The sequence below is a fragment of the Anas acuta genome, chromosome 2 (assembly GCF_963932015.1).
Source record: "Anas acuta chromosome 2, bAnaAcu1.1, whole genome shotgun sequence".
Taxonomy (NCBI): Eukaryota; Metazoa; Chordata; class Aves; order Anseriformes; family Anatidae; genus Anas; species Anas acuta.
In genome coordinates, this window is record NC_088980.1 from 146,120,071 (window position 1) to 146,140,588 (window position 20,518).

Consider the following 20,518-nt stretch of genomic DNA (forward strand, 5'->3'; position numbering starts at 1 on the left):
GCCTACAAATCACCCGTTTTCCCCTCTGGAAAACCCTGTGCTATCATCCATGCCGTGATACACATGCATACACACACAAAAATATAAACTTACAGCCAAACAGGATGAAATCTATAGTAATATACTACTTGTAACATCATCAAAGCTCTGGTTTAGGCAGGGCAGATGGAGCTGCCCTGCTGACCTAATGCCCATTAAAAAAAAAAATCTGTAGCTGGTGTCAATGGGCTGCTTTCTTTTCCTTTCTTTCCCTTTCTTATCATTTCTGTGCTTTCTCTTTATAAGAACTTCAGTGCCACATTAAAGAGATTACAGGTTCTTTTCATCTTTACCTTTTTCCCCCCAATTCCACTTGTTCCCAGCAAGCCTCAGGGGTTTTTGTTGTTTTATTATTATTATTATTATTAATTTATTTTAAAGCGATTGATTTATAGCTCTCCTACCTACTGGGAAAGATTGACCCGCTACTGAGCATCTTCAGGCAGCCCTTCTTTTGGGTCGTTTGGGACTGGAAGCAAACAGAGGTCTGGGTTCAAAGGTGTTTCTTTCCTGGTGGTACTTTCCCTACAAAAACAGCAATGGCATGTGCTGGTTTTGTGTAGTTTGATAGATACTTTATGTATGTATGTGCACCTTCATGCTGAAATTGGGTTGTCCATGGAGGAAAGACTTATTTTTCACTAATAGATTTCTTGCTTTAGATCTGGTAAAAAAAAAATCTCAAATCATTCCTTTTCCCTCTTTCTCTCCTAGTCTGCTTTTGGTGTTTTTCTGCTGCGTGTGGTTTTTTATGCAAGCCTCAGACTGTGCTTTGATTCTTCTGAAACACGGGCCTTGGATCCCATCTGAAGCCCCTTTTGGTGGGTTAAATATTTTGTGGCTCTCCTCAGTTTCCTGCCCCTGTCTCTGTCTGCAGTCTGGGGCAGGAGGCAGAGGAGGGACGTCTTTCAGAGCCCCAGCTTGTTGTGTGCCTGATGGGCTGCATGGGCCATGCCCTTGCTCAGCTTTTGAAGCACTGAAAAAGTATCTTTGGGTAGTCTGGAAAAGGAGAGTTTTCAGTTCCTGCCATCTGATACCAACTCTAAATTGTTTCATCTTCAAAGGAAGAAACTTGAAGTGCCAGGGTGGCTGTTTTTCATCCTTCCTAAAGGATGAATCTGACAGCACCAAATTTCCTTGGCTGAGTCTATGCTGGTCCAAAAACACCGACCTCAGCAGTTAGGCTGATTTATTCCACAAAAGGAGTCAAATCTGTCCTGTTCTTGTTTAAACTCAATTTTGAAAGAATGAGATCTGGAATTAAAAACAAATGATGAGAAGAAAACAAAGCGCCCTTTTTTCACTCACCTTCCTGGATCTAATATTCAGGCTCCTCTCCTCGCTCACTCATGCAACAGCAGCTAAGACAGAAATCCCATGGACGTACCCCTTGAACTCTTTAATTTTGTGCCGCCTCTCATTAGGAAACAAGTAGAGATGCCACGTCTGAGTCTTGGCAAGTGACAAAAGAGGCCAGCAAAGATTTAGGTGCCAGCTCCGTTCTGCAGATGGCTCAGGTTCTGGTGACCTACCTCCTTTTGCCTGTCCCTTCTTGGCCTGGCATGGTTTGGACACAGTTAACTGGTGAGAGCTGCTGTGTGTTTGAAGAGGTTTGGGAACTGATTTCAGCAGCCAGATCCAATTTCTCAGCAGTGTTGTGTGCAATTGTGTTATGTTTTGTCATATTCCCTTTATTTCAAGAAGTGTTACGAGAGGACTCGTCAGTGATTGAGGATTTTCCATTACATTTCTGTAGCCTTTTCATGCTCCGTGGCTGTTGTTCCCATTTTGCAGTACCTCGCCTGGGATAACTTCTCTTTGGAGCTGAAATCTTTCAAAAGGAGAGCAGAGGCACAGCTCACCCAGTCCCTGGCCTGTATGGGTGGGAAGGGGCTTTAAGGCTTCTTGCTTGTTCCCTCTCTCCTCAGATATTTACCCTTTAATTTACTGTTGTGAGGCCACAAGAGATACCAGGGGAGTTGAATGCATCAGGTCATGGCAGGCACGATTGCTTCCCAAGGCAGGAGCACCCTTCCTCCTCAGAGGCTTGGGAGTATTGCTAAAGGCCACAGAGATCAGGAGCTCTGTGAGGAGTTTGTCCTGTTCCTCCTGATTGAGCTTTTCAACCCCCTTCGTGTTTTGGTGTGGGTAGAGAAGGCAAAAGGCATCAGAGAGGGAGCAGGTCCTCGAATCATAGAATGGCTCAGGTTGGAAGGGACCTTAAAGATCATCTGGTTCCAACCCCCACCATGGGCAGGGACATCTCTGACCAGCCCAGGCTGCCCAAAGCCCCATCCAGCCTGGCCTTGAACACTTCCAATGACGGGGCATCCACAATATCTTTGGGTAGCCTCTTCAGCGTCTCTTCCATGAGATAAAGAAATGATGAAGAGAAAAAGAACTTTGTGAAGAAAAGATAAAAAGTAATTCAAGAATTCAGCTGGGGGGAGAGGGTCCTCTTTCATGTGAGGAACATGCAGTAAGCCTTGATCTAATCCCCTGAACATCACAAAAGTCTTGAGACAGCAGTAGCTTCAGGAAATGTTTTTGACCAAGTGTTTCACTGCCAGAAGGCAGCTGACCTGTCGGAGCTGAAGCTTTTTACATAAATGCATGTTTCGACGATGCTTTTGTCGGGAAAGTTGCCTGAAGCCCATACCAGCTTTGAGAGAAAGAATGGTTTGAACACTCCTTGGAGATGTGGTTTCAGGTCTCTGCCATCCCCAGCCTTAACCGCTGGACTATTGTCTCCTCTCTTCCCACCTTATTTGGATTTTGGGGTTGGGTGATTTCAGATAACAACATCAGCCCTTGCTTTTGTTCAGCTGTGGAACGTAGTTTTTCCTAAACCTCAGAAACTGTTGTGCAACTAAACTTTCACATAAAGCCTCAGGAGAAATAACCCTGGATGGCTCCAGCCTGGGTAATCGGAGCACTTAAGGCAGAGTCTTGCAGGTGATAAGATAGAGAGGGAATGCTGTTGGGAAGAAGGAAGGGGGGAAAAGTCCTTGGGAGCTGGCTTGAGTGTCAACTTTGGATCCTGAGCGGTTCAAAAAGGATCACAAATCACGAAGGATTTGGCTACATGACTAGATTGAAGAATATCCAAAGATGAGGCGTGCCTGGAGGTCCCAGCTCCCACAGATGTCCGGGGGCGCTGAATTTCTGAATATTCATTAAAGGCCTGGGAGGGGGGTTGCTTCAGAGGATAAGTTGTGGTTGCAAAGACGAGCTTGAAGGCGCAGCCCGTGTTTAATTGAGCTGCAGCAGCGGCAGGTCGGTGCTAGCAGAAGACGGGGTGCAACACCCAGCGATGCCTATCGGAGGCAGCGAGGGAGCTCACAAGCAGCCTGCCCACAGGCTCGGCTGCCCACAGCAGCCAGGGGACATCCCCCAGCAAGCTCCTTGCTGTGGCATGTGGAGACCATCTGGGAACCTGGCCCAGTTGCCTTAATTCTGCTCCTTTCTGGCACGGGGAACATTTTTGGGGCTGCAAAGGTAATTTTCCGTGACGCTTGGAAAACAAAATACACTGAATGTGCTTTACAAAACAAGCAGACCAACCAACCTGCAAATGACCGAGCAGCTGGTTAATGGTTTGAGCCAAGGCCGCTTTCTTGGGTGTTTTAGTGGTGGGATCACCAGGCTGGACTCGGCCAGTGGAGGTTTTTAGCACACTCCTTCCCTGCCCTCCTTCGTTTTGCAGCGAGGTCCATGCAGAAAAGCGCTCTCGGAGCTGGTGGGTTGCCATGGCAAGAGCTGCCACATCGCACGGAGCTCATAGCAGGGTTTTTGTTGGTTATTTGTTTTAAAGAGAGAGAAATTTTCACAAACATTGTAAAACTGGGAGACGAACTAAATTAACGCAAGCTGGTCACAAAATCAGCGGTTCTTGAAATCATGCAGCTAAGGATCTTTTTTTGTTTTTTCTTTCCTCCCTTGGAAGGAGCGCACGTGTTTTGGCAAACAAATCCCGAATATTAGTGTCCCGCTGGATGTCAGTGACTGGTTGGTTGGAGCCTATTTTGCAGCACACAGGAAAGGGGGGAGGAGTGTTTGCTGAAGTCAGTGGGGATGAGCGCATGTTCTGGTCGCTGTGCTGCAGACCTGTTTCTGGCCATTTTCGTGCTTTTCGCGCTTCGTGGCCCTGGCAGGCAGCACCGTGGATTAGTAACATACTGTGTCGGAGGAGATGTGAGTTCGAACTTCTCGCAAAACTTCGCTCTTAGCATGCATGGGCTGAGTGGAGATTATTTCTGTGCCAGCACCACATGATCCCTCTGAAATTTTGGGGTTCGTCTGGCACGGGCGCTTCATGAGCCGTTGCTTTCCGTGCTGGTTGTGCTCAGGGTTTTGCAGGATTTCCAGCTCAGTTTGGCTGGAGAGACAGCAGCGGCTGCCCAAACGACAGGTTATTTCGGAAACAATGAGACTTAGCACTTCTGTCATCCCGTCCCTCCGTGGACGGGACCGGAGCCTGCACCCCACACAGGGCACGGACACAGGTTAACACTTTCCTTCTGACTTCTCTTTCGCCTTTTTTTGAAAAATTCAGCACGAAGATAATCCATGAGACCGGCAGGCAAGGGGGAGCTTCGGGCTTTGAAGCAGGAGAGGGAGGTGGGCTGGGAAAGAGCACGAATCATACAAAATAAGGAGAAAAGCAAAGTAAAGAGGTTTATGGGATGTTACAAACTCAAGCTCAGGTCTTGCTTTCCTTCTGTTGACCTAGATAGCAGCAAGAGTAGCCGCCTTCTGAGCTGATTCCTATTTTTGTGGTTCTGCCTTCGTATGGCTTCTTTGCGTTGCATTCTGATGTCGTCTCGTTTGTAGAATAGTGATTAGTTTGGTTTTTTTTTTGCTTTTGGGGCAGAATCAATTATGTATAAGAAAGTACTTAAAAATCATTCCTTCAGATACTTTTTAATGGAGTGAAATTGCTCAATGGAAGATTTCTGACATACCAAAAGGCAACGTGAAATAATTGATTGACCTTGTAAGAGGCAACTAAGACGTGTTCCCCTAAGGAGGTGTTTTTTTATGTGTATAAACCAGCCTTGGCTTTTTCAACCGAGATCCCTCCTACTCACCAGAAACGGGAGGAGAAGAAACCCAGTTTCAAAAAAAAAAAAAAAAAAAAAGGATTTAGACAAATATTCCTCAGTAAGACAGTAAGACACTGTTGTAACGAGCAGTTCTCCTCTTCTGCATTTCTGAAGTATTGCTCAAGAGCCATTGTTACAGTTTGTTCATCTGGACACGCTATGAAGTAGCCGGAGGGGGATCCAGGGAGACAAAAAGGCCGATGCTTGTAATGAGTCCGGCTCTGCGCAGGAAGCAGTGAGTATGCCCGAATTAAAAACGTGTGGGAGGAGACAGGAGGAGGTAACTGTCAAGTACACTTCGTGGTGTTTTAAGGTGTCCTGATGGCAACCGCTTACACTGGTAAGAAAGAAATGAATGGAAGGTTTTGCCAATTCTTGTTGTTGTCGCTGGCAGTTTATTCTTTGGCATGGAAATAATCTGTCTGGGTGAAACATTGTCCCTCTGTGGTTTGGGAGTGTAAGGGGCATTCCAGCCAGATGCCAAAGCATCTGAACTTTGTGTGTTCCAAATCAGACTCGGTTTTGGAAATGGGAACTGGTTTGTTCTGCATCCCGTGATGTTTTAAATGAGAAATGAAAGAAGCAAAATGTGCCCTTCTTTGTGGCTCTCTCCGTGGCAAAAGTCTGCAAAGGTGTGGATTGGGTTAGTCTAATCCTACTTTTAGGTGTGTCACTTAGCTGTTTTTAGTACGTGGTCAGATCTTATGAAACTTCATTTACTTCCAAAGATGCTTTTCACTCTCTTCTGCTTTTCTTTTCTTTTTTTTTTTTCTTTTTCTTTTTTTTTTTCTTTTCAAAAAGAAGCACTGTTTCTTTCAAACTGGGACATTAAATAATTTGTGAGTGATCCAGTAATCATCTCTTCTGCATATTTCATGGGTGAAATGAAAATGCGGAGACACTCGCGTCCTGCCAAGTCCCGCTCTTCTCCAGCAGCAGCCACTCAGGCTGTGCTCAGCCTCCATCCCCTGCCCCCCCACTGGCATCCTTTCCTGGAGCTCCCAGGTGCTGGGAACTCCCATCCGCAACCCAGGCACCTTTCTTGCAAGAGACAGGGCAGGGAAAGGTGGGACAGGCTGGATTCAAAGCCCTGCTCCAGGCCTGCTGTGCTGACATACACACCCAGGCTGGCAGATTTAGAGCAAACGGAGAAATGTGGCGCAGAGGAATAATGTTACATCACATCTATCTGCCAAGTTTCTGGCCTCGAGAACAAGAATGTACCTGGAAATCGGAGAGCTGGTGGTTTTGCAGCATCCATGTAGCAAAAGTCCTGCAAAGAAGCTGTGGGCAGAGCTCCGACACTCTCGGATCTGTCATCTGTGCTGCTAGTCAGGTTGGAGTTTGCAAGAATTCGTGCCCCAAAAAGCAGCGACTGGCTCCCCTCTGTCTCCTCTGTCCCGCAGTACTCGCTGTGGGAAGAAGGAGGTAATGTTGCGGTAGCGGGGGAGTGCTTCTGGCCCAGCCATGGAAACCCGACAGTGTGTGACAAGGGGGAAGGATTGCATTGTGCACCCAGGTCCTGGCACGAACAAAGGTCCTTTGTGGCCCTGCCAAATTCTCCCAACAGCAAAGCTGTCACTGTGTGCAGAGGGCAGCGGCTCTGCCCTGTGACAAATCGGAGAAGCAAAGGGTGCTGTGGTGAGGAAAAGGGAGCTCCTTTGGTCCGAGAGCCCCGGGGCAAGATGCATTTGTTTGCCATCCTGCTTGATAGGCACCAGGAGGGACGCTTAGTAACCTGCACACACCCACCTGAAATCTCAGCATAGGGCAGAGCAAGACAGGCCTTTTCCCCATAAGCCAGCATGGTTTTGAAAGGCTTTTTAAGTCTGTGTTTGAGTTTTCTTAAAGAAGTTGTATGCATAATCTGTGATTATCCTAAGGAAGATAAGTATTTCTATTTAGTATTAGGGTATTAGATGCATATTAGTTGGATGACAGAAGCTAGAACAGCAGTACAGAACAAGACTGTGTCTTAAGACTAAGTTTAGCTCCAAACTACTATTAATTTCAGACTTTAGATGGTGTGGACATCAGGACCATCAGTGGTGCTTCTGCTGGCTTCTGCTGATGGATAATGAATGCTTGGTGGCTTTGGTCTTGTATGAGATGTCTTAAATATTCAGAAGGCTGGGAAAATGTTTTGTGACTTGCAGTGGAAGGGACGCATGCAGATGTTTCTGAGGGTCTTGTCAAACTTGCTGTTTATTGTCTCTTTGCCTTTTCTGCTGAGCATGTATTAGGTCTTCTGCTTCTGCCATAGCATCCATAGGATTATACTAAAGCAAAGTGGTTTGTATGGGTATGAAGTCTGGGTGCTTACTAGGAAAAAGAGTGATAATTAAATACACCTTGAAAACAAAGTGCTGATACAAAAATTGAAGCCTATAAGAGAAAAACGTTGTGCAGAGGTGATCTAAACAGCAATTGCAGAGATTAAATACAGCAGGTGTAATAAAACAACTTCAACAGGCACAACATGTGATAAGGATGGTAGAAAACAGCAGCTAAGCATGTTTTAGAGGGTCACTGTTTCAGTGTTTGAACTCAGAACTGAGGTCAAGGACCTGATTAAGGGATGATGTGATGCACACTAGGATCACTCAGTTTGTATTACCAACAGTAGGAGAAAACATGCCCTTGACTCAAAAGCACGTGAGAAGTGTAGGTAAACTCAGAGCAGCTTCAGGACAGGGCTTCCAGAGCCTTCAGAGCCAGCAAAAAAGAACAAATATATTGGCAATATCGACAGGCTTTGGATTAGAGGGAGTTGTCATGAGAAGGTCTTCAATACATTGAAAACCTCCCTAAAATACTGGATTTTCCAGAATTTAGGCAAATATATATTTATTATATATTGATTTATATGTTTTAAATATATATCAAGGCAGGAGAATTCTTAAGCTGAAGCATTCAAGCAAAGAAGACCAGGAGGAATTGGTGCAGCTTTGCTAGCAATGTATGTTGCTGCAGCTGCAGAGGAAGGTAACTTTGAGCTTCTGTAAGGCCAGAGGATGTCAGAAGCAGAGGGGCTTCTCTGCAGCCTACGTGCAGAGACAGGCTTGTCTGCAGCATGGCCTGATGAATGATTTCTGAGGGAAGGCAAATAGCTCAGGCCTTTGATCTTCAGACTTTTGATTTTTGCAGAGAGTTGTGGTGGTTTTGTGTCTTCAACACTTGTTCAGTAGGGCCTAAACTAAGAGTCCCAGCTCCTGCACTGACTGTTAAATATTTTTAACTCATGAGCCAGGAGGATAATCTGAATTTCATAGCCTGGAGCACGGACCACCTAGATATAATTTCCAGCCCTGCAGACTTCCCATGTGACCGTGGTGGGTAGGGCATGATTTTTTGCACTGTCTCTACCCCATCCCATTTGGCAGCAGCAAGCTGTAAATTGGCTTGACCATTTAATGAAGCCTCAGCCACGATCTCTTCATGCCTTAATTGCCCATCTGAGCAATGGGGATAACGGCACTGCCTTAATTCACAGCCCTGCTGTGAGGATAGGTGCCTCAACAGCCGTAAAGCCTTCAGATGCTGGGCTGCTGGGATCCTCTGAATACTGTAGGTCATTAACTACCTAAGGGCAGGCTCCTGCTTGAGGAAAAAGGCCCTAGAAAATCTACCTGTCTTACATACTCGGTGGACATCGTGTGATTGTTGTCGGAGAAGAAAAGGCTCTGAACGGGGAAGTACATTTTCTATGGTGTGAGGCAAGGCCGTTCTTGAAACAGCCTTTCCTTTAAACAAGTACAGCACAAGAAAATGTAATTTAAAATGTGACAAGATGAGAGTTATTTACACCAGGATGCTCAGAAAGGCCCTCAGCAGAACCATCAGCACCAGGGCTGGAGGGAGACAAGGAGGATGGATGCGGAGCACTGCGTAGGCCGGTGCTTCTTTTAAGCACCTAAATCCTCATAACCAGCAGCCATCGACTTCCTTGTGAATGGGGACGTAGAGATGTGACCTGCTGGTTTTACACCTAGCATGGGCAAGCGTGGGGGTCTGCAACATGCTGTCCGACCCGGTGGTGGGGTCTGTCTGCACCCCCAGACCAACACGTGGCATTTCAGTGTGGGGTTTTACCTCACGTTTGCCTCCTCAATTCATCAGGGTATCGAACCATGTGAGTTAGGCCAAAGGCTGACTCTTCATCAGCTTAAAATCGGAGCTGTCTTGAAGTGCCTGGGGCGTCAGGTTTGTGTGATATTCCCCCGTGCATTAGGGGAACGCTGGGTGTCCAGGTACCCGAAAATCTGGCTGGCAGTTTTTGGGGTGGTTTGGTTTTGAAGGTGTGTTGAAGTTCCTGCTTCTGGAAATCTCAAGGTGAACATTTTTTGTACATTGCTGTGCAAGCCCTTGGTGTGGTGGGCTCCCAGGCACTGCTCATACCTCAAACTCTGCTTTGTGATAGTTGATGGCACCGTAGCTCAGGCCTTTCCATTCAGATGGAGAATATTTTTAGGTATTATGATAGTAAGCCAGACCTAATGTTTTTAAATTGGAAATTACTGTTTTCTGAAGCTTTTCCTGGTGGTGCCAAGGTTCAGACTGCATAGGCAGTGTCAATCTGAACAACGAGAAGTGATAGCCATTGAATTCAACAGAGCACTGATGAGTGGAAAGGGAAGTGGGGGCAGGAGAGAAGAACAGGAGGGTCTGGGGAGCAAGGTTAAAACCATGCTGTGGGAGGGAGATGTTACACCAGCCTGTTTGTGGTGTTTTCTCCTCTGATCTGTACTCCTCATCTGGGAACATGAAGATACACACAGAAGCCCTTGGGGGTGGGGGGAAAGGGAAGAGGTGCAGTGAGTCACCAGCGTTGTAAATCACAACCATCTGCGTTTTTCTACCACATCTTGAGTGAGTCAAAGGGGGAGGTGTGCAGCTATAGACACGCAGGTTACTAATGTTTTGTGTTAATTGTTGAGCTCCTTCCTCTCTTTTGGGAACTCCGTAGACTCCTCCAAGTGCTGCTGCTGTGCTGGATGAGGCTGATGCAAGGGATGCTCCCCGTGTCGGACAAATAGTGTTGGCCACACATCCTGTAAGTCTGCCTGTATTGCCTCTGTTGTTCAGGCTCAGCACCCTGGTTGCCTGGATTTCTTCTCCTTTTCCTCTCCCTCAAATCTAAACCCTGCTGAGAAGTGGTCACCAGTTGTCTTCTTGCCCTCAGCCTGTGCTCCTTCCCCTACATCAGGTCCTCTGGGCACTTTTCCCTCGGTGTTTTGTGGTGTGATGTGTGCTGCCTGTGTCAGGAGGAGAGAGATTTAGGGGCTGCTTATAGAGAAATTAAGTTGGTTTAGGGTTCTTTTTTTGAGAAAGTTAGAGCTTATTTCTGTCCTGAAGCCATGCAAGAAGAACACCCAGTATGCACACGTGATTTTTGTTTGTCCTATGCAGCTCAAAAAAGTTTGTGAGGGCCTTAATTTTACTTGAAAAACTTGCTGCTGAGCTGACTAAAGGATGGGTACTATGGTTCCCAGGGCAGGAAAAACTGCTGAGGGAAATGAGCAGTGTGAGAAGTCCTGAAGCAGGAAAACTTCTGTGCTATTGCTTACGTTTTGCAAGTGTGTAAAGAAGTCAAATGCCTTCATTCTGTAATAACCCATCTTACTCCTGCTTTGCAGGCATAGGGTCCCTCTAATAAACATAAGTCTGAACAGAGAGAATAAATAATAATAATTGAAATATACAGGAATATATCAGTATAAAAGCTGCCTAGATGGAGGATCACAGGAAGGAGGAAGGGAACCAGACATTGCTGTTAAAACATTTTTGTTTGTTTCTGTGTTTTGTTTTGTTTTTTTTTTCCCAACAAATGGGAAATGATTTCTAGAAATCGCTAGAGGAAAGAGCACCGCTTTTAACCCTCCTAGGAATTGTTCGCTCCTTAAAGGCATACCTAAAAAATAAAATAAAATAACTCGCTGAATATTCAAACAAAGCAAACTGGTTTTAATGTGTAAAATCAAATGTGGCTACATCCAGGTTTTGGCCATGTAGTTGAAGATACTGTGTACAGATAATTTCTGTTTTGTGTCTGTGAATCTCTTGTCATCCCACCACATGGTGCTAGATAAAAGCTCAATATGAAGAATTACTTAAATCCAGCGACTTTAATCCACTCCAGTGATGAGGATTCAGTGAGCTGCACAGACAAGTAATTAAACTAATTAGAATGAATGTTTTTATAGTGTTTCTATTTCTCTCTTAAGAAATCTGTTGGTCTTTATTTCTCTCTGATGAACATGCAAGTACCCACCCTAGGAGTAAACATGCTGCTGATTAGAGGAGATAATTTTGACATGGTGCGTGACTAATCTCTGGAACTCGCTGCCCCTGAAAGCCATGGATGGAGGGTGGTGGGAAGAGGCTTAACCCCTGTGCAGGTATTGAACAACTGCTGATGCATCCACCGGTATTTTTTGGGGGGTGATTCATGCATCCTCTTGCTTGGAGGAGGTCACACTGTATTTTTCCCTCCCCAGTGGGAGAGCAAGGCCCCAGGAGAACACCCACCAGCATCTTCTGAGTTCTGAGCATGGGCAGCTGCAGACTCCACAGGAATTTGGGGATCTTTCCTTCCACGCATGGGAAGCAAGGGATGTCCTCTACCTGCTAGCAGAGAGCACCAGCAAGATGCGTGTTCAGTAGGACCCCAGGGCAGATGCCTCTTGCAGAAACACACACCTTGAGGGAAACAAATTCATAATCAGTGAGAGGCATGGCCCTTGTGTGCTGATAATGATTGCCCACATGCCCCATTTGGCCTTCAAGCTGTAGGTTGCCAGCCCATTTTCCAGAGGAGAAGGCAGTGGCCAGGAAGTGAGGAAACCTGGGTGTTGTCCCCATCTCCACCACAGGTGCAGGACATGACATTGGGCACATCACTGGTGCTCACCTGCCTGTCCCAGGCCTGTCTCATCCCCTTGGGGGCTGGAGAGGGACAATTCCTGTGGGGCTTGAGGGAAAGGCCACTCTCTTGTTTGGAAAAGCAGCCATTGCTACAATGCAAGCATTGAATCAGTCTGTAAGGTGGAGCTTTTCGTTATGGGTAGGGTATTCTATCACTTTCCCAGTCCTCATTTTAGCCACTAAACTACTTAAAGCTGCATTTAAAATAGGGAATTAAAAAAAAAAAAAAAGTGGTTGCAGATGAGTACTTAAGATAGAAAATTCACAGCACACAATGTTCAACTTGCCCATTTCTGGGAGGGGGTTGGCCACTTGTGTTCATACAATCAGCAGCACAGAAAACCCGCGGTTTTTACTATGCCTTTGGCTTTGAAATGGTGTGAATGAGAATGTTTTAGTTCAAAGAACATACCATATATGAGCAATATACTGTGACAGATGTGTAGTGTGTGGTGCTGGCTAGCACAGCTCACTCTGGTAAAGCCTGCTGAGGTTATTTTCACAACACTTGTGTTTTCCAGAATAAATTTCTCCATCTCTTTCCTCCACACCATGATCACGTAGACCCTGAGCTGTACATGCAAAGGGGCAGCGTTCATGTGGATTGGCTTCAGCATGCCTTTCTCCAGGGTTTTCTACTACTGTTAGCACCTTTGGAGCACTGCATTTCATCCCACCCTCAACTCATCCCCACCACCACCACCCATTGCTGTTTTATGTGTGTATTTTTGCCTCTCGGTGGCTGTGCTGCAGGCGTGGATTCCCCCAGGCAGGGCGTGCATCAGGGCTGCTCCTGCCTTGCTTCATGGAGGTGTTGGCACCCACCTTCACGAGTCATGTTGATGCGGGTCAGGAGTCTGGGGGCACTTTGCTTTGCTATTCACATGTGAAAGGTGTGAGCATCTGATTCTTAAAGGAAAGAAAATGTATAAATTGCTTCTTCCATGCAGACAAGAATTCATGGCCATCACGCGCCAGGCCATCATGACCCGCCACAAACATCTGTGTGGTTATTTTCTAATTAGAAATGTCTCCATCAACATATGTGAATTACAAATCTACAGCATTTTCAAATTTATTTTCTCATGTCTCAAAAAACTATCGCTGTGGCAATCTGTATACCTCCCCATTAATTTTGCTTTATTCAGCTTACAAAGAAGAGCAAAAGAGTCAGAGCTCTTGGCTGCTCTCACTTAAATGCTGTTTAAAAGCTCAACTCTGCAGTTCAGAAACCTTCCTTTCTTTCTGTGGTTTTCCCTTTGTAAATCATTGCAGTCCCAATCCATCATGTAGGAATTATTTGCCCTGGTTTGCTTCTGCTTATTCTCCTGCATATAATTAAGCAATGTTTTTAACTGTGTTATCACAGTGGAGAGCAACAGCATTTTTGCTGTGCTGGCTGATGTGCTGTTTGATACTGCTGCAGCAGCTGCATGCTAACAAGAGTTGTAAGGAAGGAAAAACATCACCCAAGGCATGTTCCTCTTTGCACCATGGAATGTATCTCTCACCTCTCTTCTTTGCATTTGTAGGAGCATAATATTGCCACAACATTAATGAATATGAATTCGGCCTCTTTGATAGGAAGCAGGAGAGCAGCTCTGCTGTACTGTGCATCTTCACGCTGCGGCTGCCTCCATGGGTGAGGAATAAATGGTCATAGGGGAGTTACGGGGTTGTCCAGCGATAGCAGTTCTTGCACAGAGCCAAGCTGTGGGCATGATCTTGGTTGGAGTCAAGTGTTTTTTGATTTGCTGCAGGATAAAGCAGGGCAACACCCCAAAATCCATGGGCAGAAAGGCTTGTGACCAACCAAAAGGCTTGTGACACCTGCAGGTGCTGTGCTGTCACTTCTGCTGCATCCCTGAGCTGGGAAGGGGGAATGGGAGAGCTGCAAGGAGTTGTTGGTACCTTTGTGATAGCGAACATCGTGTTCAGACATGGGGTTTTGTTTGCTTTTGGCTGCAGCCAGATGCTGGCATAGGGCAGAGCAAGTTATCCGGTGAGATGAAAAATAGAGGAGTCTATTGGCAAATCACACAAGCATCACTACAGTGTTTTTATTTTTTAAAAAAAAGGGTATATCTGTGAAAAACAAAGATCCGTTTGCACTGGGTGGGGATTTCAATACCTTCGGGGTCTCTGTTGAATCCATTTCATTCAGTCCTGGCTCCTCTGCACTGGAAGTGAGGTACAGTGTGAAGTAGTGGCATTTCTGTTGTGCCTTTCCCTTTCTGCGGCAGTTTTTATCTGTTTTTTATCATTATTATTATTATTATTATTATTATTATTATTATTATTATTATTATTATTATTATTATTATTTGATATTGCTTATGTTTGGGATAGCTTTTGGACAACCTTTCACAGACTCCCTCGTGTTTTTGGGGACCCTGCCACCAAAGCCCAGGGGGAAGAGTCCCGTGACAGGGAGTTCAGTCTCTACTTTAATACTTGCTTTTTTTCCTTTTAATTTGTTGGGACGTAGTATTAAACCGGCTGTGGGAATAAAGGAAAAATGGGAGAAAGTGAGAAGATGGCAAAATTCAGCACAAGAAAGGTTTGTGATTTATTTTTCCAGCCCTTTGCTTGAACTCTGCTGTTTGTAAAGCCAGTCCACACGAGCAGTTCTAGTCAGCTTAGTACCACTGGCACAGACTGCCCTGGGGTTTTATTTTTAACAGCTCTGAACTGCCAAGTGCACTAGGATAGTTATAGCTTTACCAGCATAAAAGTGTTTTCACTGCCCAAACTTACTTCACTTGAGAAACCTATAGAGGCAGGAGTTATCCTTTGCTGCTGGAAGATGGCATTGCTACCCAAGCGAACGTTTTCCAGCGACAGCCAGACCTAAAACCGCGGTTTATTTTCCCTGCATAGTTCTCTGCAGTTTCCCAGCCTGGGAGCCAGCAAGCAGCGAGGAAATCTGGCATTTCCCCGGTCATGCACCAAGTCACCAAATGAGTTGCCACTTTGTTCTCCTGGCTGATGCTCCAGAGCCATTCGAACAGGGCTTTGAAAGATCAGAGGGCTGTGGCTGGGTTAGTTCGTTAGCTCTTGGAAATTAAACAAAACCAGGCTGGGGCCTCTCTCATAACTGCCACGATGCACTTTTTGAGCAGAGATGCCGAAAAGAACACATTGCTTCTGACCTGCGTGCTCCCGTCCTGATTGCTTTGCAGAAGCAAAGCAAATCGAAAGCTCCTGTTACTGCAGGCGGGCTCTGTGGTTTGGTTTGGACCTGGTTCACGAAGGCAGCTGTCTGCTTGGAGGCGAGCGCTTTTGTTTTTAACCTGGCTGCCTTTGGCTGCTTTGTGCATCTGCTCGTTTAAAAATAAAAAACAAACATAACCAATATTTATTTTTTCTGCTGTTTTTCCCCCTTGCAGCATGGCAAGCCCAGCAGGAGATAAGGCAGGTCAGCTGCAGGGGTGAGGGCTGCCTTCTCCCATATGTCTGGGCTTTCGCTGCTCTCAGGGCAATTGCCAGCAGCACTTCTGCACCCCGTGCATGGTGGTGACAGCAGCTAAAAGGGAGGCCAGTGGTCCTGGGTCCCATCCGTAATAAAACAAAAGCAGGGAACCAGGCTGGCTTTAGCGACAGAGATTGTATGTGTGCCAGGAGAAGTCTGTACCCAGTGCAGCCCCATTTGTCTGGCACTAGACGTGAGTTTTGTTCCTTGGAGCAAGCTGAACAGGGGCCTGGTGAAGTGTGGCTTGTGTTGCCATCTCGACATGCTGCTTGCTAAGCCTTGGTTTTGGCTGGGGGGTGTCACAAAATCTGGGGAGTCACTGCCAGCTGGAGGAGCAGCCACCTGCAGGTAAAAGACGGTGGTTTGTGCAGTCAGGTTTGTGCGGTCCCCTGCCTGTTTCACAGAGATGTGGCATGGGTGGTCCGTATTGGTTGTGAGAACTGATTGGGAGCTCCAAGGCAAGAGAAATGCTTTAGCAACTTCGTATTTATCCTGAGTGAGGCACTTATCGAGGTCCTGGAGGAGCAGCGGCTTGGAGGTCCCAATAAACTCCTTGTACACGCAGTTGGTGGGCCTCACTTTCCTCCCCTTGTTTGGGGACAAAGGGACAAAGAGGGTCCCTCGCTGGTCATGGTCTACTAAAAAAAAAAAAAAAATCAGAACAGCACAAAAAAAATCATTTTTTTTTGTTACTGCCCTCCAAAAAGCAGCACCATTTGACTTGGGGTTGATTTCTATAGTGGGTAAAGATTCTTGTGTGGCAGAAAAACTGTTCAACATGTAGACTTAGCAAAGCAGCAGGTAGAAATACAGAAAAACACTGTGAAATAGAACATAGGAAAAGAAGAAATATGTAAAAATATCTAGTAAAATTGTATCAGACAGAATTTGTTATCCATCCACCCACTTACACGTATTTCAGCGATACCTTGGCCCATGTTCTGTATCAGAGCATCCGTGCCTGGGGCTGATCCTTGCTGCCTCATGAGAGGTGGGAGTTTGGCACAGCAACCCGACGTGGCAGGGAGCTTGCCGAGCTTCCAGAGAATGGGGAATTCAAGACATTTAGCCTGACTTTTAAGAAACATTTGATTGATCCAAAGTAGTAACCTAGATGTTTCTCTTTCTCCAGTCTTTCTTTCCCATCCCATTCCTTTATCTTTTTGTTCTTAGCTCTTTCTTCTTTTTTGGGGGAGAGGGGGATTGATATTCAGTGAAACGTAAGTAAGCCTTGCTCCATCTTTGATGTCTTTTCATTTTCTTTCTTTTGCTGATGTTGCCACATGAATTTTGCAGAAGGTCACACATCAGAAAAGGAGCAGACCATTAAGTTAAGCTGTGTGGCCAGGGAGGGAGAGCAGCAAAGGAGTATCGGGGAGCTGTGGCTCCATCCTCATCCCCACCAGCCTTTCCCAGGGTGCTGCTTGCACCTCCCTCCCCTCATCAGCGTCACGAGTGGTATCTGCAGGGCAGTGTGAGGTAACCCCATTAGCTTCACCCCATTTCCAGCAGCAGCCTGGTTTAGGCAGCCGATTGTACCCCCTTCTCTCACCTTTTGACCCATTTCAACCAGATTTGATATAGCAAAGAAGCTTCCGGAATGATTAATGTTCTGCAAGCTTCATTAAAAATAGTTGGCCAGGAAGATGGGTGTTCAGACAGTTGTGTTTGTGTCTAACTTCTGATCCCATCTGCAGTGGGACTCAGCAAGTGACAGACCACAGACAAAATACTCTGTGGGAGGACGATTGTGAAGAGGGAAATTCTGAAGGAATATGTGGAAATAACAGAGAATATTCAGAGTAATCCAGTTTAAAGGTCAGTCAGCACAAATCTGCAGAAAACCAGGCATCATTTGTTCCACTGTTCATCTGCTTGCTTATTAATAAAAGGGAGAAGGGGAAAAAAATAACAGAGATGGTGGAAACCCAAGGTATGGGTGGCTCAGAGGTGCTGATGCCTTGGGAAATGATAATGACAGCGTTGGTGATCCTAGGTTGGAGGAAGGTGTCACCATGTCATCCTGACCGAGGTAAATGCTTAAGGAACAGCCATAGAATCACAGAGTTGTTAAGGTTGGAAAAGACCTTCAGGATCATCTGGTCCAACCATCCCCCTACCACCAATGTCACCACTAACCCATGTCCCCAAGCACCACGTCCAACCTTTCCTTGAACACCCCCAGGGATGGGGACTCCACCACCTCCCTGGGCAACCCGTCCCAGTGCCTGACTGCTCTTGCTGAGCAGAAATGTCTCCTCATTTCCAGCCTGAACCTCCCCTGGCACAACTCGAGGCCATTCCCTCTGGTCCTATCACTGGTTACCTGTGAGCAGAGGCCGACCCCCAGCTCCCCACACCTTCCTTTCAGGTAGATCATGCTGCAGACAGTCCAAACCCTGCTTCACCGAGCTGAGTGAAGACGTGCCATTTCCCAGAGCTTAAATAAACCCTCAAGCGTCAACCCGATGCTGCAGCACTTCATCAAATTGGAGCAAGGGTGCAGGAGCATCCCTGGTCTTGGTCAGGCCTTTGGTGGTGGCTGTGAGCGTGGAGCACCACACGTGTAGGCTGAGGCAGCCGCAGTGTAACAAATAGTATCTCCAAACAGCCTCTCCTCCATCCTGCATCTTTGCCATTACACAGCTTGTGTTTCAGCAGAGCCTTACCTGCAAAAGTACTTCATGAAGTGCTGTATAGAGAAGCAGTTCACACTGGGTTTTGGGGAAATGGAGCTGGAAGCTGCTGTCTCTGCACTTATCCCCAGCCGAAGCTGCTTCCTCTGTCAGTACATCACTTTAGGTTTCCATAAATACAGTAGGGGAAGGATCTGCGATGGGCAGACCAGCAGGAATATGCTCTAGAGACTTTCAAAGTACTGATAAACTGCAAACAGAGCTAAGCGGTTAGCATCTGCTTGAGCAGAAGTTGTTTCTGGCTCTGATGGCAATGCAGAGGTGAAAAGAGCAGGTTCAGGGGCAGCAGTGAGGGGGTCTGAAACTGCCCACTGATGTTGGATGTGTCTGGGGGAACTGCAGTGGGGTTTATCTCATTGGATTTTCATGCTGGTGATTCTGCTAGGTGCTGGTCACAGCTCATCATTTACAAGCTTCACGAAAAGGTCTGCCTTTTCTTAGAGATAAAATCTCTATTTCAGATTCTCCGTTTAATGTGCTTCTACAAAAATCCACACAGGCCCTACCCACGTTCCATCCTCCTCAAGTCTGTAAACCGTGGTGCCCCCCACATCCCATCCCATGGACTCCTTGATGTCAAACAATGAGTTGCCCATCACGTCTGGACGCATTACAAATCCAGAGCACGTCTGATCAGGAAGAGTAGCAAAATTAGTCAAGAATTGATTAGAAAAGGCATTTTGTGAAATAAGAAAGAGACATATTTTTTTTTTCTCTTGAAACTGTTATAACAATGGAATTCCACTCCCCCCACACACACCCCTGATGAGCACAGGTAGATTATAACACAGTTGGTGTAGTTTTTCTTTTTTTGTGGTTGTGCTGACGATGTTGACTTCAGATCCTTTTGTGATATATGGAGTAATAACTCATGTCAAGAAGATGATGGTTGATATTAATAAAGAAGGGGGAGATGTGGGAGTGTGGCCGTGGAGGTCGGCAAGCCCCATGGTTGATGATAACATCAGACTCTTAACAATGAGGACATCAGGAATGTAAAGTTTAGAGGGAACAAAGAAGGGTGATTGAGGAGACGCCATGCAGTCTCGGGGTTGCTTGTTCTCCAGCCATTAAGGCATGGAAGTCGATGGGTGTTTGCTGCTGCCAGGCAAAGTTGTTTGACCAGTGAAAAGTTGTTGGAAAAGGACTGCTGTGGGGCGAAGGGTGTAAGAGAGGAGCCTGTCCTCAAGATGGAAAGGCAACATGATATAATGAGAAAGGAACGAGTAGGGACAGGCTAGCAGAACAGAGACCGGGCACGTTGATCTCCTCATAAAGATGGGTTCAGCCAAACTCAGCAGACTTCTCAAAGTGGCTGGAAATGGCACACCGGAGCTGGGAAGCTCAAGCTGAGAGAAGCAGACCCGCACACACAACTGCCCCTTGCTGGTAAGCAGTTGCGCATTATGGGGAATCATACGGCCTTGGAAATAAAGACTGTCCTGGTAACCTTACAGCTTATTCTCCTTATTAACAATCAGACAGTTTATGATCCTAAAATATGGGACCAACTTGAGGTCAAGGTGTGGGACTCTGCAACTAAAAACTATCGGCCTTGAAAAGGAGATGGGTCTGCTTCCCTTCAATCCGGGAAGAACAGGATGCATAAGGCCCAAAGGCCAAGTTGCTTGACAACTTAAAGCAAGACATATTGTTCCCACGACTAGCCCTGGAATTCTTCGTTGTTTGTAATCAAGAAAAGGAATGGAAAATGGAGACTGTTATATGATCTGAGAGAAATTAATGAAGTCGTGAAAGATATGGGAACACTTCAACCAGGATTACCAACTCCAACTATGCTCCCCCAGTCATGGAACTTAAAGGATTGTTTGTTACCTCTTCTGATTGTACATATGTATAGGCATACTTGGGTTTAATATGGATAAGAAAAGGAATGGAAAATGGAGACTGTTCTGTATGTTTTATAAAGTTCGATGTTCGTGTGTGCATGTTGGTAGAGCATAGACTCCCCGCACACCCAGCGCTGTTTGCTTGCCTTTGATAAATATTACTAAATTCAGATTGAGTTGAGACTTCATTTATAACACTTCTAAAATGCATATGTTTTTATGGAATTCTTACATTTAAGAACTTCCAAAACCACTTCACCATGTGAATCGTGCTTTTAAAATGGATTTTTTGTTAAATTCTGTAGGCAGTTAAGTGCACAGATCAGGACTCAATGGGAATATCAGCAGGGTCACAAAAAGGGACCCTATTTAAAAGGGATCTAAGGATGTCTATGACCTCTGCTAGCTGCCTTTATCAATTTTCAGTGAAAA

The 20,518-nt window shown here is 46.0% G+C and overlaps 1 protein-coding gene across 4 annotated transcripts in view; it reads left to right on the forward strand.

Annotated features, from left to right (window-relative positions):
- ZHX2 (zinc fingers and homeoboxes 2) overlaps positions 1 to 20,518 on the forward strand; it is a 68,319-nt gene that overhangs the window by 38,675 nt on the left and 9,126 nt on the right. Inside the window, exon 3 of one of the 4 annotated variants that reach the window (XM_068672584.1) lies at positions 10,111 to 10,197. The exons of the other annotated variants lie outside the window; for them this stretch is intronic. The gene's annotated coding sequence lies outside the window, so the exon portion shown is untranslated. The remainder of the gene's footprint in view (positions 1 to 10,110; positions 10,198 to 20,518) is intronic. 4 annotated transcript variants of the gene reach the window in all.